At 46.4% G+C, this 17,218-nt stretch overlaps 1 long non-coding RNA gene across 1 annotated transcript in view; it reads left to right on the top strand.

The window, feature by feature from the left end:
• Nucleotides 1-7,189: 7,189 nt before the first annotated feature.
• The window catches only part of LOC103658980, a 95,259-nt gene continuing 85,230 nt past the window's right edge, over nt 7,190-17,218 (top strand). The window contains exons 1-2 of the long non-coding RNA XR_567370.2: nt 7,190-7,434; nt 7,609-7,768. This is a non-coding gene — a long non-coding RNA (uncharacterized LOC103658980). The remainder of the gene's footprint in view (nt 7,435-7,608; nt 7,769-17,218) is intronic.

Here is a 17,218-nt window from a genome sequence, read left to right as displayed (position 1 = left end):
AAGATCCTTACTGCTTTTCAAAGATACATAGATCCAAAATGTAAAACATGGATTATTCATGTTATAGTATCTTGACTTTACATGTAAGTTCACTCCAGGGTTGCTATATTTAAAGTAGATCTCATGAGGCATTAAAAACATGATTTAGGAATACCACAATAAACATTTATTCTTTTTTGATGGCTATCACTAGTTAAAAATTGTCTTGGAAAAGTTTTGTTAATCCTAAAATGCCTTCTGCTATTGGAGAACATAACATGGTATGAGTGGCTTTTTAAAAATAAGTTGCCTGTTAGTCCAAGACTAGAATCAGGTGTTCAGAATAACTGTAGGGTAAAATACGCAGGGGTTTTTTATTTGTTTTGGTTCCTATGTTAAGAGAGATTGGATTAACACCTGTAACCAGAAAGGTTTGGTTTTATGGAGTTAACCTATTGAATTTGGAGAATGCAAAATGAAAAACTTTGTATAGACCACCTGCCTAACTAGTGAAGTATTACTCCTAGAAACAGGTCTTCATAGTTACCATTTAAAAATTCTGTATATTGTGGTAAGTTTGTAAGTCACCTTTATTCTACTACCCTAGTAAAAACTTGCACAAATCCTTATCCATGTCATACCTAAGCTGTTGCCTGAATCTGGTATGGGACCTGCACAATCTTACTGGGTCTTTTGATTGTTGACTTTTCAAGCATATTGAAGGCTATTTTTGCTATATGGCCTATGGATTTCTGAGAACTGCTATATGATCACTCATAATACATGTAACATTCAGGAATGCATAAGGAAAGGCCACTCATAATACATGTAACATTCAGGAATGCATAAGGAAAGGCCAGCTTGTAAACAGCAAAACAAGCACTGCCTAGTCTCCATTGTCTAGAGTAGCATTACATAATTGAAGTAACTTGGTAACCACTATCTTTCTAAGTATGCAGGATCGACCAAGTCAACACCAGTCCCAGTGACTGGTTTGGACACCGCGATGATAGAGCTTTACTGCCACCTAGTGGGATGAGATCTACTTGTCGCGTTATCAAGTTCACAAGTAACCAGGGAAGTTGATAAATGAATTGATTGGACATATGGCTTATTTCTATGTAATTTAGGTCATACTCTTGAAAGCTGAAGAGATACATACAGGCTCCTGCCTCTCAGACTCATTAGTTTGGTGTCACTGTACCACCTGCACATTCTGAGGATCCCCTTCCCCTCCCCGCACCTTTTGTGCCTTTTATCCTCTTGGAGAAACTGACCTAGTAATGTGGAGGTTGGTGTATAGTAAGTGAAGGAAAAGCAAGAGGAAAGCGTATAAGATGGCCTGATAATGTGGCAAGAGCAGAATGTTGACTTAGCAAGTCATCTAGATCACTATCTCCAAACTATCCTGTTTCCTTATTAAATATGTTTCAGCATGTATCCATAATTACAATTGTACAATATAAATTGTGTGCATGTACTACTATGTTACTGTGAACATTATGAAACAGAGTTTTAAAGTGGGGGGGAAAAGTTGAGCACTCTTAAGTCCCAGTGAATTATTTAGCTCATTCCACTTTGGAAGCCATTGATCTAGGTAGTATGTAGATCATTAATAATTTTGTTGACTCCCCAAGGATGTCCTAGTGAAGATTGCTGTGGTATACTGTTTGATGTGAAAGGAAAAATTATTGTCTGCAACTCCAGTAAATTGAAGTCTTTTCTAATAAAAAAAACTTGCAAATGTAAACAGAAGTCCCTGTGTTTCATTCAGGATATTTTCCCTACCCTTTTGTAATAATAACAATTATCCATGTATTGGACACTTACTATGTTCCAGATGGTAAGTTAACTAGTTTTTGTGCATTATCTTCATTTAACCCTTAATAGATAGCAGTATCATCCTTTTACAGACTGGAAACAGGTTTGGAGATGTTTAGTGACTTACCTACAAGACAAGTGGTAACTGGCAGAGCTGGAGTTTGAACCAGTCTTGGTGATGACATCAGGGCCTATGTGCTTCAGTCTTATGCCATGTGACCACCTGGTATGTGCTAGAAAACCCCGAACACATTAATCATCTGTGTTCAAATCCCATCTCTGTGTGAATTGGGCATGTTACTTTCCTTTCTGAACATTTGTTTCTTTGCTATAAATTAGGGCCCATATCTCCCATGCTGGTTCAGAGTGAAGATTACATTCTGACTGCTCGTGAGGATATCTGGACCTTGAGAGATTATCCTTGGATGTTGATGGAAGCAGTGCTGCTGGGCCCATGACAAAGAGTATTGTTTTTCCCCAGCTTTAAGTGATGGTGTATTTTTAGTAAGTTTGCATGGTGCTTTGATAAGTCTCTAGACCTGCTTCTTTGTAGACGCAGAAAGCCTTTTGGAGTTACTAAGTGAAGTATGTTTTGACAATGGGGCACACACCATGGAGATAAGATAATTTTGATGAAAAGGGTTTTTTTTTTGCAGTGCCAGTAATGTGAGTTATAAAATATGTCATTCTTTGCAAGTAATACTGAGATGGTTTATCAGAGTATCTCATCTCTGACATGGCTGAAAAAAATTGCTTCTTTCAAGCAAATTGCTTCCCATGATTTGGGATTAATCCATAGAATGTTCAAAGTTTAGTGTCAGCCGTTTTCAACAGAAAATAAGGGTTGACAATTTCCTGTGTTCTTTAGAAGACTTTCAAAGCTTCACTGGAAGAATGAAGACTATTCTTGGCCTGAACATTTGCCCCATGGCGTGCTGGGCCCAGCCAAACAGCCTCGTATTAGCAAAGGAGGGTCAAGTGAAAGGGGACCTTGTTCTCTGCCAGGCTCTCAAAGGGTAAGCTGAAACACCCTTGGCCACACAGAACCACTGTTTAAGGTGTAGTACTTGGACCTGCTGAAATCTAAAGCTATTCAGGCTTTCTGAAATCCTTTGGGATGGGGAAAGGCAGTAGTTGACACTTCAGAATAGGTCTGTGAAGACGTGGCATAAGATGGCGAATTAATGTGGGATAGTAAGATGTTGCCAACAAATGTCTATTTTTTTGTTCTCTCTCCAAAGTGGGTCTGCTTGGCTTCCTAGCTTTCAGGTGTGTTGCAAGGCACAACAGTTCACCCTGTATATTAACAAGGAAACAGATCCCAGAATCCCCTGCGCGGCGGAGGGCGGGGGTGAGGGGCTGGTGCTCATCAGTGTGGAGTACTGAACTGACTTGGTCTAGCAAGGGCTTACAACTTTTCTTTTCCTTGTTTAATTCCAGTGTCTCTGAATTTCACTGTTTCTTTCATATTTAAATATATGCCCTACTAGACTTGCAGGCACAGAAAAGTTGCCTGTATTTTGGATAAGCCAGTAATTTAAGCAACTTGGCAAGTGATGGGTGCCCTGGCACAGTCCTTGGTGTTAATGTGAACTTTCCCCCCCGGCTTTTCAGAAGTCAAGGAATATATATTTTGTCTAGTATGAGTGGAGGCAGCTGTCAATTTTTATTTCTAGGGATAAATTTCATGTGATTATATAAATCTATGGCTTACTATGGTTACTTAAAAAAAAAAAGTTCTTTCACCCAGGCGCCAAAATAAAATCTTCCTGAGACCTTAGGGTTGCTGGGTAGAGGTGCCAGGAGCTCAGGTTGGCATTTTCTTTCCCTAAGTTCCACTTCATTCGTGCCTAATTAGACCCCATCCCTCAGAGTTAGTGCTTGGAAGATAGAGTAGAGGTCACTGAGGCAAGCTCACCTTCTGTGACCTCTGCATTCAGATTGGGTTGGCCCATATATATATATACCTCGTGTCCTGAAGAGGAGATGGGCTTTTTCCTCCAACTGGTACTGTGAGAACAGAAGGACTCGTCCTACCAAATGAGAATATTGTGACAATATTCAAACTAGGAAGAATACCTGTTTATCAAATGAGGGGAACTTCAGCTGGGTATCTGAGGAAAGGAAACAAAACCAGAGAAGAGTGCAGCAACAAGCATATTGAGAGCCTGTTATGTGCCAAATACACAGAGTTCACACAGATTCTCCATTAAAGTTTTGATGTGCCTGTTTAACCCCTTTTTAAAAACAAGCAGAGTAGGGGTGCCTGGCTGGCTCAGTTGGTAGAGAATGCAACAGTGGATCTCAGTGTTGTGAGTTTGAGCTCCACGTTGGGTGTGGAGATTACTTATAAAAGATAAAATGTTTAAAAAATATGGGGTGCCTGAGTGGGATCAAGCTCTGTGCTCAGTGGGGCTTCTGCTTGAGATTCTCTCTCTCCCTCTGCCCCTCCCACCCCCACTTGCTCACGGTCACTCTCTCAAATATTTAATAAATAAAAAATAAAAATAGATGAAAATTTCACTGTATGATTATATAACGTTTGTATTGGCTATTGCTACATACAAAGCAACAAATGCCCCCTAATAAATGCCTTAGTAACAACTATAGTTAAACTGTAATAACATTTGTTATCTTAGTTTTTGTAGGTCAGAAATGAGCAGGGTGGTTCTGGCTGGAGAGTTGCATTAAAGATTTTGGCTTAGGGCTTTAATCATCTCAGGGCTTGATGGGCTGGAGGGCCTACTTCCAAGATGGCTTACTCAGACCAAGCTGATGTCAGGAGGCCTCAGTCCCTTGCTACATGGACGTTTCCAGGGGGCTGCTTGAGTGTCCTTGTGACATGGTGGCTGGCTTACTCCCAGAAAAAGTGATCCAAGAGAGCAAGGTATAAGCCTCAATGCCTTTTATCACCTAGCCTTGGAAGTCACACAATGTCATTTCCACAGTATATTTTTGCAGCTCAGCCCTGTTCAATGCGGGAGGCAGCTGTACGAGAGCTGGAGGATGAGGAGGCTGCTACCATGTTTTTTTCCATTTTCTGGTTAGCAGATGATTTTTTATTTTTACAAATAATGCTGCAGTGAACATTTCTGTATACGTCTTCTTGCCTAAATATGCAGGAGTTTCTAGAGGCTTGTGTATCAACATGAATAAAGCTAGCAAATCTGTGGCTTTGAGCTTCCTAAGCCTCTGTCAAGGTTTCTGGAAGGCATCACGTAGAATGGTTTATCCCCTGCCCCTTCCTCACTCAGACCAGATGTCCCCACAGGCCCAACCCACAGCCTTCGGTAAGTCCAGGCTTACATCTTTACAGTCTCTTCTTGACCAAAGAAGAGAGCAGGATCTCGCCCCCTGCCTTAGAGTTTTCCAAACCTCAGAGAACTGCAACAGGCCCAGGATGGTGACTGGCACAGATGTGGTCACTGAGAGGACCGCCATGAGCCAGAGGGTAACTTTGCTCCCTTGAAACCTTGTCTCCTCCTAGGGATTATGGGTAAATGAGGTGCCAATTCTGCAGACAACCTAGGCCTTTGAATCAGTTCAATTCACCGCCACCCCACACTCCAGCTCTGGGTCATCTGGGGCTTTGCCTACCCTACAACCTTTTTTCCCACACCCAGGCAGCCCCTAAACCTTGTTCGTGAGACTGCACCTCTCTCATCGCCCTGGCAGCCTGTCCTGGATGTAGGTTTATACTAGCCTCTACTCCATGGGTTATGGATGCACCCAAAGCCCACATCCCAGCACCAACTCCATCCCTCCCCACCAGGGCTAGATTCCTACTGGTACCCCCAACAGACTGTCAAATAGCCCCTCCCTACTTATCGATTTTTTTCATGAACTTTTTTCTTCTAATTTATAATTTTTGCAAAAGGTACTTTTTTTCTAAACTATTTCCGAGTTATTCGCAGCTCCATGCCCCTTGTATTAAATATTTAGGTGTGTATTTTTTGAAACAAGGAAATTCCCTTATAGTACAGTGTAATAATAAAAATCTGATGAAATTTAATGAGCTTTTAATAAAATGAAAAACATTTCAATATCCTTTTTGCTACCTCATCTTCCAATATATATTTATGTATTCATATTTACATACACTGCATTTTGCATTATGGCCCAAAGCCCCCAATTCTGGCTGTTGTGCTTGCATTTTCCTTAAAATAAATTTAAAGGGGATCACTTCAGCATCCCTGGGCCTGGACCCCTTGGGCACCAATAAACCCTGTGGGTTGATTGTGTGAAATCAGTGGCAGTGTTGACACCAGAGTCCAGGGGCCAGGCTTCCAGTTCATTTCTCTCTACACCATGTGGGAGCAGATTCATTCCCATTCATTCATTCATTCATTCATTCATTCATTCATTCATTCCACCCAACCTTCTCTGAGCACCAAGTCCTATGCGTGGAACAGCTGGGGGACATGGGGTGCGTGTGCCCGCTCTGCGCAGGACAGAGGTGTCTGATGCTCCTGTCCTCCAGGAACCCGTGGCCTCTGAGAAAAACAGGTACGAAGCATGATGAGGGGGCACTCTTAGCGTAGGGCCGCAGTGACAGACAATTAGGTGTGGTCAACATTTGTTCCTGTCTCAGGGTCCGGTAATGGCCGAGACCCTCAGGCTCCCTGCCCCACGCCCTAGGCGGCGCTGGGCCCGAGAGTTCCCCAGCCCCGCGCTGAGACCTCTGCTTGCGGCCAGGGGACCCCGAATCCCGCCGCCACCTTTGGCGGGGCGGGAGGTGGGAGGTCCGTCGGAGGATTAGAGGAGCGGCAGGTGGTGGCCCCTGGCGTGCCGCCCGCTTGCCGAAGGCGGGCTCCCCTGCGCCCCCTGGCGGTCGTGGACGCCTGCGCGGGGCCGGGCTCCTTAAGCGGGTTGCCCCGAGCCTCCGCCCTCCGCAGGCGTCCAGTTCCGGTCCCTCCCGGCCTCTGTCTCTTGGGGTGAAGCGGGGGCTGGGATCTGTGGGGACACCCTCTGCTTTGCTCCCACGGGCCGCCATTCCAGCGGCAGCGGCGGGCGGTGGCCATTGGGACAGAAGGTGGCAGCATCTCCACGCAGGCTGGGACTGCGCCGGAAGGTGACTTTCCTCCCTGAGGGCCTCCCCAGATTCCATACTGCTCCACAGTCGGAGTTTATTTTGTTTCAGAAATACTTCAGGACCTTCTGTTACTTTTATTTATTTAGGGAAGAGTTTTAAGAAGGTCGCCAAAGTAACTTAGACTCTTGAAACAGAACATTACAACCAAAGAAAGAAAACGTTAATGGTGTAAGCCATTCTCAAAAAGTTAAACCTAGAATTACTATAGCACCAAGCCTAAAAGACTTCCACTCCTGGGCATATTCTCAAAAGACGTGAAAGCAAGTCTCAAGCAGATACTTGCACACCTGTGTTCACAGCAGCGTTATTCGCAGACATACGTGTGGAGAAACAAAATGTGGTCTCTACCTACGGTCGAATATGGTCCAGCCTTAGAGAGGAAATTCTGACACACGCGTCAACACGCCTGAATGAACCTTGAGGGGCATTATGGCGAGTGAGAAAAGCCAGAGAGCAGGCACCAAAGGACAAATGCTACCTGGTTCCACTGAGATGAACTATCTACAACAGGCAAAGGCAGAAGGACAGAGAGTAGACTGGAGGTACTGGGTTCCGCGTGGAGGCACTGGGGGGTTATTGCTTAATGGGTGCAGAGTTTCTGTTTGGGGTGTTGACAGTTCTAAAAACAGCGGTGATGGCTGCACAACGTTGGGAGTGTCATCAGTGTCACTGACTAGTACAACTTTGAGTTTACCTCTCTTCCTCCCCACGGCCAGGACAAGCGCAGTGACTGAACTAGAGCCTGGAGTCATGTGAAGTGGAAGGGCCAGGCGTGAGCAAAGCACACAAGATCCGGTGTGGGCAGCCTTGCTCCAAGCGGCCGCAGCTGTGGAGAAGCGCTCTCCTAGCCTCCCATCTCCCTGGGAGTGCCACTTGGTGAGTCATCATTGTTTTGCTTTCCTGTGGGGAGCTGACCTTGGCCTGGGCCTGCTCTGGGCTTTAGCTTGCTGGCCCCAAGCTTCCCCGAGACAGAGTGACAGTGACTGGTGTTGCACCCAGCGTGGCTGGCTGCAAGCCCAGGTTAGCACAATGGGGAGGAGGCTCTGGTAGCTTTGCAGAGGCCCCTCTCCCCTACCTCATCTCCATGGGCCTTCACCACCCCTGCAGCCCCTGCCATGCACTGCCCCTCTGAGAGCTCAAGCTCCCTCTCCCCCGCACGTGCCTGTCTCCACCCAGGCCTGTTCTTTCCTCAGAGGCTCCGGGACCCCCGGGACCCACACCCTGCCTCACCTCCCTGCCTCCCCAGCCCGGTGTACGTTGCCTAACAGCTACATCAAACTTCTGCTTATGTCTCCAAAAACTGGGGAGGGGAAGAGTTTGAAATTTGAAATGAAAGAAAAGGGCCTCAAATGACTTATTATGGGAAACCAGGATTTGTTGGAGTCCTGGATTTTGTTGTACCTGTTTGCAGTGTTAAGTTGCCTTTATTTCGAAAGGCATGGGTGGGTGGTAGGAGGCGCTAGTCTTTAAGGGTTTGTATCCTGCCGGCATCTTGAACTGGCCCTGCCTAGCCTGTCTGGTGGTGGCTGTTTTCCTTCCAGCTTCTCGCTTGCTCTCATGGGGGCCTGCCCATCACATCGCAGGGGAGACCAGGCCAAGGAAGAGCGGGGAGAGCAGGAGGTGGAAAGAGCCTCCAGCCTGCCCTGGGGGAGTTTAGATGAGACGGGGTGAGGGAGAAGCTGGGGTTGAGGCCAGCATACAGAGGAGGAAAGCACTCTCATGGTGCCCATTGGGGGCTCTGACCAAGGACAAGAGGGTATCTGCCGTCTCATGGCTGGGGAGGGGCAGACACCAACCCGGGTCTCCTGAGAGTATCAGCTTGGCCAGGGGGGAAGCAGGGCACTGAGATTAGGAATCCCCAGTGACCTCACCATGTCCTTCGTGGATGAGGGGACCTCTCTGGGAAAAGGGTTTGATGGACACTCACGTGCTTCTTCTGGAGTCGAGACAGCATACAGTGGGCCTATCACGGGTTATTTTGTGTTGGACGCTTGAAAAGCCCATTGGTATTGCCTAGCAGGTGGCCTGGTTATGGGAATGGGTGCATAGGTGGAGGCCCCTACCTGTGCCCTGCCCACTTCTCTGAAGAAGAAAAAAAGAAGAGGGGGCAAGTCTGTGCCAGGATCCCCCCCTTGGGAGAATTGGGAGCCCAGCTCCCAGGGCACCAGGGAGGCACTGCCCCAGCATCAACTCCCTCTGCAGACTAACCTCTGGCCCCAGCAGCCTCAGGAGCACTAAGTTCCTGGGACTGTATTGACATTTTTGGATTTTAAGAAGTAAAAGGGCCTCAGTTTCTTCCTCTATCAGACTGGAGCAGTTGCTTTCTGACCTCCCGCTTGGGGAACTCTTGTGCTAAAAGGGGCAATGGATGTGAAATGCTTGCCCTGTGCCCGAGGCTGCAGGCCCACAGTCATTAGCATTCCCATGGTGAAGAAATGTGCCCACGTTGCCTCTCAACAAGTGGATTTGTAAGTCTGTCCTATGGAATTAATCTCCCATAGATGGAAACATACGGCAGATGAGTGATGCTTCCTGCTTTTGCAAGTTAACACAACCAAGGCACGAGGGATGGCAGAGCAGCCAGCTAGTTTGGCCTCAAAAGAAGTGAGAACCCAGAGTCAGAGTCAAATGTGGAAGACCTCAGGGCATCTGGGAGTTTCTCTTGGGTGTGTGTGTGTGTGTGTGTACACTCATGCGTGTGTAAAGGGGCAGTTTGTGATACCCACTGTTGGGCTTTCCCTTCACTAGAGGTTCTATCACTAAAGAGAAAGGACCCCCTGAAAGTGAGAGGAGGAAGAAGTAGGAGACTGATTTTCTCGTGGCTGAACTTCTGTCAGCCTTTTGGGAAAGAGCGCAGCCCTGTTCATCCCCAGGAAGGCAGGAAGGCCAGCGCAGCGCAAGACACGACAGGGTGAATTTCGGGAGCTTTGGCAGAGCCAGGTTTGGAACACATCCCTTGGGAGGGGCAGGCAGAAGGTTCTAGAAGAGTCCAGCAAGGCCTACTTGCATACTGAGTCGTCTTTAGCTTTAACAAGAGGAAGGCTCTGCAGATGGGACGCAGTTTTCTAAAAGGCATCGGGTTATGAAAGTGCATTCAGCCCAGAGTGTTTACGCCGATCGGAACCGTGTTCATCCAGCGGATGCCTGTTCTGGCCCCACTGCCCGACCCTGAGCAAGTTCCCTTCTTCTGCAGTCCTGCATGCTTCCTGTGGAGAATGGAGACGCTTGTCCATGCCTCACAGCATCCTTGTGAAGATGAAATGCGATTGCTTCAATCAGGTGCCTGGCAAAGCATCTAGGACATAGGAAGTGCTCAATAAATATCATTGTAGCGGGATGCTAGCTGAAAGATGGAGAAGTTTTGGTTGTTTAGTTTTGTGGGTGTTTTATTTAAGTAATTCTGTTCATCCTAGAGGGGTGGGGGCAGAGTGGGCTCATAGCTGGTGAGGAGACAATGAAAGGTATTTTCCTCCTTCCAGGAAGAGAGCCAGACCTTACTATTCTTAAGATCTTGACCTCTTTTACATCTGGAAAAACTCTGTAGTTTTAAGGCTGATGCCCTGTCGTGGCACAAAGAAGCAGAATGAACGTGTTGCATTTTGGGGCTTGGAAAGGGCACAGGGGCTGAGCCTGCCATTTGGCCCCCAGGACCTGGGAAGAAGAAGTTATGAGCTCACCTGTGGGAGGGGAGAGGGCTGCAGGGATCCTGCGTGGAGAGCCCTGGGCAGGCCCAGTGGGGAGGGTGATGGCATCCTCCTTGGCTGGGCCCTGCCAGGCACAGGGAGGAGGCCGGTGAATGTGTGCTGTGGGGTGAGACCGCAGCATCCTCGTGACCTGGACACCTGGAGGACCTTTTCAGGATGGTGGGACATGCACCCCCACCCAGAGATGTTGTGGGATCCAAAGGAGAGGCCCTAAAATGTCTGATGTTCAAGAGCCCCCAGTCTTAGTGGGTGGTTCCTGATAGATCAGAGAGGAATCATCTAACATTACGTGCATCTTGAGGAGAATAATTCCTTGTGAATGAAACACAAAGATAACACAGGTAACATATGCTTAGAATCTCAGCAAGCCAGAGCCAGACAAAACTGTGCAGGTGTCTTTCTCACCTGGTGGTTTGGGTTCTCGTGACATCAAACGGACAGAGGCCTGAGGATCAGCAAACTCTACCCACAGCGACCACACAGGGCTGAGGGGTGGCAAGGAAGAAGAACCCAGTACCAGTCATATTAGTGAAAATGCATGTGAACACACGATACGTATTTATAAGGACACCCATTCAAGGATACGGTCTCACACCAGTGAGGAGATGGGTGTGGGGACAGAGGGAATCCATAGGTAAAGAGAGAGTCAGGAGAGGGCCTCCTGGCCCGGCAGTGATGCCTGGGTCCTAAGGCTGGAAGGATGACGAGAGCAGCTCTCTGCAGAGGCCACTCAAAGAGTCAAGAGGCAGGAAAAATGCTGGGCGTTAACCATGAAGGCTGTGTCACAGATGCCGTGAAACCTTCAGGCCACGCATGAGGCTCCCCCGCTGGGAATTTGCTGGATGCACAGAGAGCCTTCCAGGCTGAGTCTGCCCTTCTGTTCATTTGAAGTGTCCAATGTTGACTCATTCAGACCCTGGTACCTGGGTGGATTCATATGGGCTCACCTGGCAATTTCTCAGGTTCCGATAAACACAAACGGCATGTGTCTGATGGGGATTTCCTCTTCGATTTCCTTCAGGAACGGCATTGAAAGTAAATTGTTCTACTTAAACTGTTGGATCTGAACACATCCCACTGGAAAACCTCTCTTTTTTCAGTGCTGCCAGAATTCTCCTTCACTATCAGGCTTTGTGGATTTTCCAGAAGAACCAGAGCTGAAGGCCAGGCTGCACCCTGGGGCCATGTCCCGGCTGCTGACCCTTCAGTCATGGGAATTGCTGTGGATTGTCCTTGTTGGGGAGATGGGGTGTGACTATCGTGCTGGTCACTGATGCTGGTGACACATACCTTTATCCAAAGAGATACCTTGGAAACTTAGGGCTCTGTCCTCCAAAGACAGCCCAATCTTTTTGGAGGAAATGGTTAAGTCAATTATGATATAGGCAGACAATGTAATATTTTGCACCCATGAGAAATCCTACGTTTGAAGCAGTCTAATGGACATGGGGAAAGTTTCACGTGACATCCATTCCGATAATCCTTGCCAGTGCCTCTGCCCCACAACAGCAGCTGATGAGAGAGGAACAGAAGCACAAACAGGCCACACCCGAATCTACTGGAAATTACTCTTTGGCTGGTTTCCATCCTATAGCTAATTGGTCTGCTTAGCAGACCTCGTGAGCCAGAAGAGATGGCCCCAGGATCACAGACTTCGCAATTCCCAGAGCTCAGCAGCTCCCGACACAGCAGGAAAGGCTTGGCTCCACAAGCCTTGGCTCATTCCTACTGGGGGGTGGGGTGGGGAGTCCAGGGTCGCCGTCAGGGCTCAGGGTCGGGGTTCAGGGGCTGGGGACCCGGCGGTTCCCGGACATGCTGTGCCTGAGGGCCGTGACTTCCCGCCTCTCACACCAGGTCCTCAAATCATACCCAAAGAACAGCCTCTGGACCCTGGCCTATGGCTTGAAGAGTTCCAGGAAAACTAGACATTTAGGGATATTTGGACATTTGAAAAAGCCCAAGAAAACCAGGCAGCCCCCGAGACCCCCATTTCTGCCCTGGGAAGAAGGGCATCAGGAAGCACGGGCCCCAGGACCCTGCAGGCTTCCTTAGGCGGAGGGGTCTTCTGCACTTGTCTCCACTGAAGTTCTGAGCTGGGTTTGATCTCAGCAACCGGAACTCCAAGTCGCAGGCATTGCCACATGGGACCCAAAAGAGGTGTTGCTGGTGACATTACTGACCAAGTGTAAGAAAGCAGCTTTCTAAACTCCGTGAGATTCAGCCCGGGGGATTCTCCTACACGGCTAACAGCAATTGTCCTGCAGACATAATAAAGGAAGGTGGTAACAAAAGAAGGGGACAGAGAGAGAGGAGTGGGTGTGTGTGCGGGGGCAGAGTGGTATGGGCATGAGGATGGCCAGATAGATCAGTGAGGTAGAACTGAGAATCCAGAAATAAACCCTCACATTTACAGTCAGTTGAATTTCAAGAGTGATAAAACAATTCACAGGGGAAGGAATAGTCTTCTCGAACAATGGTGCTGAAACACTGGATATCCACAGGCAAAAGGAAGAACTTGAACCTCTAACCCAAAATGGATCAAGAACCTAAATGGAAGCGCTGAAACTAGAAAACGCTTAGAAGAAAACATAGGGATAAATCTTCATGACCTTGTCTTTGGCAATGATTTCTTAGATATGAAGCCAAAGCATGAGCAACAATAACAAAAAATAAATAAATTAGACTGTCAACATTTAAAACTTTTCTGCTTCAAAGGACACTATCCAGAAAGAAAAAAGACAACCCATAGAATGGGAGGAAGTATTTGCAAATCACATATCTGGTAAGGGACTTGTACCTAGAGTATATAAAGAACTCTTACAACTTAATAATAAAAAGACAACCCAATTTTAAAAATGGGCAAAGTATCTTAACAGAGCCTTGTCCAAAGAAGATATACAAAGTCACAGGAAAAGATGTTCAACATCACAAGCCATGAGGGAAATGGCAATCAACACCACAACCAGATACCAATTTACACTGAGTGGGATGGCCATTATTAACAATCAGATAACAACAAGTGCTGGTGAAGAGATGGAAAAGGTAAACGCCTTATACACCGCTGTGGGAATGGAAAATGGTGCATTCACTTGGAAAATAGTCTGGCAGTCCCTCCAAAGGTTCAAAATAGAATTACCGTTTGACCCAGCAAACCCACTCCCAGGTATATCCCCGAGAGAACTGAAAACCTATGTCCACAGGAAAACTTGACCATGAATGTGCACAGCAGCGTTATTCACGGTGGCCAAGGTGGCGAGAACTCAAACGTCCACCAACTGGTGGATATAACAAAATGTGCCGTATCCATACAATGAACTATTACTTGTTATAAAGAAGGAATGGAGTACTGGTAAGGTGCTATGTCATGGATGAACCTTGAAAACATTATGCTGAATGAAGCCAGTCACAGAAGACCACATATTGTATGATTCTATTCATGTGAGGTGCCCAGGAGAGGCAGATCTATGGAGACAGAAAGGAGCTCTGTGGGGGCTTGCCTAGGACTGGGGAGGTGAACGGGGAAGGGGGTGACAGGTAGGGGTGGGGATGATAACTAAAGTGTACAGATTTCTTTTTGAAGTGATGAAAATGTTCTAAAAATAATTGCAGTGTCGGTAGCCCAACTCTGAAGGTAATAGGAAGGTATTGTACATTTTAAATGGGTGAATGGTAAGATACATGAATTATATCTCAGTAAAGTTGTTACCAAAAAATCTTAGGGACTCATTAAGGAGTCTTTAAAAAAATAGTCCACCACAGAATTTCTAATGGTGCATTTTAAAATATGGTTCAATTCCCACATATTTAAGGCATGAATTGCTCTAAGAAGCAAGGGCTACACATGTAGATTGAAGTCACTCATCTGTATTCATAGCACGTGTGAAAGGGGGTCAATTCTTGAATTTAGTCAACTCCCATGTATGAAAACAAGGCAAAAAGGCGTAGTCATATATTCTGTCATGCCTTCTCCAAGAAGAATGCCACGCCTTCTAGGAAGAGGATTTCAGGGGTTAGTACATATGTAAAGAAACCTATTTCTAGTGACCTCTTCAGTGTGGCTCCTCCAGGGGGATCCATACCCTTGAGGCATACTTCCTCTCTGCTGACCGTGAGTGGCCACAGGGGCCTAACTGAGCCCAGGGCCACGGAGAGTGTACTGGGACCCCAGGCCTGGGGACAGGTGACATCAGACGAAGGACCTGGCCCGAGGGTTTCCTGAACATTCGTTCCACTCCCAGGCCACCTGATGCTTCCCCTGAGACATTGACTGGAAGTTGCCAAGTCTAAGTAAACAATGACCCAAATATATTTGTACAGAAATGTAGGGAAGAGGTGAAGCACAGGGCTGGGCCTGCCTTGTGTGACCAACACAACAAATTCATGGCCTGAGAGTGTTTTGTAAGGAAGAAGTAGATCAAGTATTTTGTTTGATGGTCCCGAGCGGCAGGGTGGGGCGACAAGCCATTCAAACCTGCAAGTAATCCCTGTTCCCTGGCTTATCGGCATATCCGCACTGGAACACAGGGCTCCTCCTCGATGTAGTTGTAATTACAAATAATAGGGGTCAAAGGGCTTACCTTTACTATGGGGAGGCTTGTGGGGACCCCCATGGGACCTGAGTGGGTTTTGCTTATTTGTTTCTATTTTAGGAAGAGGAACACAATTGTTCATATCTCCTTAAATTTAACTTTAAATCTCTTTTTAATCCTGACTCGTTGGCTGATGCTTTATCACCAGACTGTTTTATATATTCACACATAGCACATATAACTGCTCTTCCATCCACAGGGTGACTTTTCCATCAGTGCCTCTCCTGGGTACTGATGAATGCAGACGTGTACTCTAGAGAATAAATGAACTTGTGAATTCCAGATGGATCTGAATCGAGATTAAGGTTCCCGTGGTCAGCCCGAGGGGTCATTGACTCCCTGGCCGTGGTGCCACCTGAGCTCCCTCTCGCATTGGTTTAATCAGTGACCCCACCTCTTGCGGAGGGCTGGAGCTGCTCTGGGCATCAGGCCCTCACCTGTGGTCTAATGCCTTGACTATGTATGTATTTATTTTATTTATTTATTTATTTATTTATTTATTTATTTATTTATTTATTTATTTTTAAGTATCTTCAGCCTCCCTTTCTTCATTTTTTAATTTTTAAACTATTTTAGAGAGAGAGAGAGAGAGAGAGAGAGAGCACAAGCAGGGGGAGGGGCAGAGAGAGAGAAGCTGGGAGCTCACTCTGAGCAGGGACCCCCATACTCAAGGCGCCCTCGGGCTTGATCCCAGGACATTGGGATCAGGACCAGAGCCAAAGGCAGACACTTAACTGACTGAGCCACCCAGGCACCCCTATGTATTTATTTTTAAAACACGGCTTTTAAAAAAAAGGTTATGTTTATTTATTTGAGAGAGAGAGAGAGGAGAGCACAAGTGGGCAGAGGGGCAGAGGGAGAGGGAGAAGGCAGACACTTAACAGACTGAGCCACCCAGGCACCTCTAAAACTGTTTTTTTAAATCAATGATTATTATTGTGAAATATTCCTCAAATTACAAAGAAGAAAATAAAAACAGTAATTCCATTCTGTAGACCTAATTACAGTCCTTTTGCATCTGTATAGGTTTTTTCTATTATTATTAAGACCACATTTTTAGAGCAGTTTGAGGTTCATAGCAAAACTGAGGGGAAGGTCCAGATTTCCCCTTTACCCCCTGCCCCCCCACATGCACAGCCTCCCGAGAGGGAGACATTTGTTACAACGGACATATCATTATCACCCAAAGTCCCTAGCTCACGTTACAGCTCCCTGTTGGTGTTATTCCTTCTGTGAGTTTGGACAAATGTATAGTGACATGTAGCCATCATTATGAGATCCTTTAGAGCATTTTCACTGCCCTAAATTTCCTCCGGGCTCTGCCTATTCCTTCCTCCCCCAACCCCCCAACCCCTGGCAATCACTGCTCTTTTTACTGTTTTCATAGTTTCGCCTTTCCCAGAAGGTCATAGAGTTGGAATCACGTAGTATGTAGTCTTTTCAGAGTGGCTTCCTTTACGTAGTAATATGCATTTAAATTCTTCTATATCTTTTCATGACTTGATAGCTCACGACTTTCTGGCACTGAATATAGTCCATTATCTTAATGTTTCAGTTTATTTATCCATTCATCCTCCTGAATCTTGGTTGCTTCCAAGTTTGAGCAACTATGAATAAAGCTGCTATAAACATATAGTTGTTTTTTTTTTTTAATTTTAAAGATGTTTATTTGTCAGAGAGAGAGAGCACAAGCAGGGGGAGCTGCAGGCAGAAGGAGAAGCAGGCTCCCTGCTGAGCAAGGAGCCCTATGTGGGACTCGATCCCAGGACCCTGGGATCATGACCTGAGCCAAAGGTAGACGCTTAACCAACTGAGCCACCCAGGTGCCCCAAACATATAGTTTTTAAACAGATTTTGTAATATACTTCTTTTATTCAACAATAGATCATGAACATTTTCTCAAGTCATAAATATTCCTATGCAATTTTAAGGGTGATACTGTAATCCATCACATGGATTAAACGAGTTAATACAAATAAAGCCCTTAAAATGATGAGTGACACATGGTAAGAACTCAATATACCTTAGCAATC

This window comes from Ursus maritimus, unplaced genomic scaffold (assembly GCF_017311325.1).
Source record: "Ursus maritimus isolate PB19 unplaced genomic scaffold, ASM1731132v1 scaffold_3, whole genome shotgun sequence".
Taxonomy (NCBI): Eukaryota; Metazoa; Chordata; class Mammalia; order Carnivora; family Ursidae; genus Ursus; species Ursus maritimus.
This window is presented reverse-complemented; position numbering and strand designations above follow the sequence as displayed.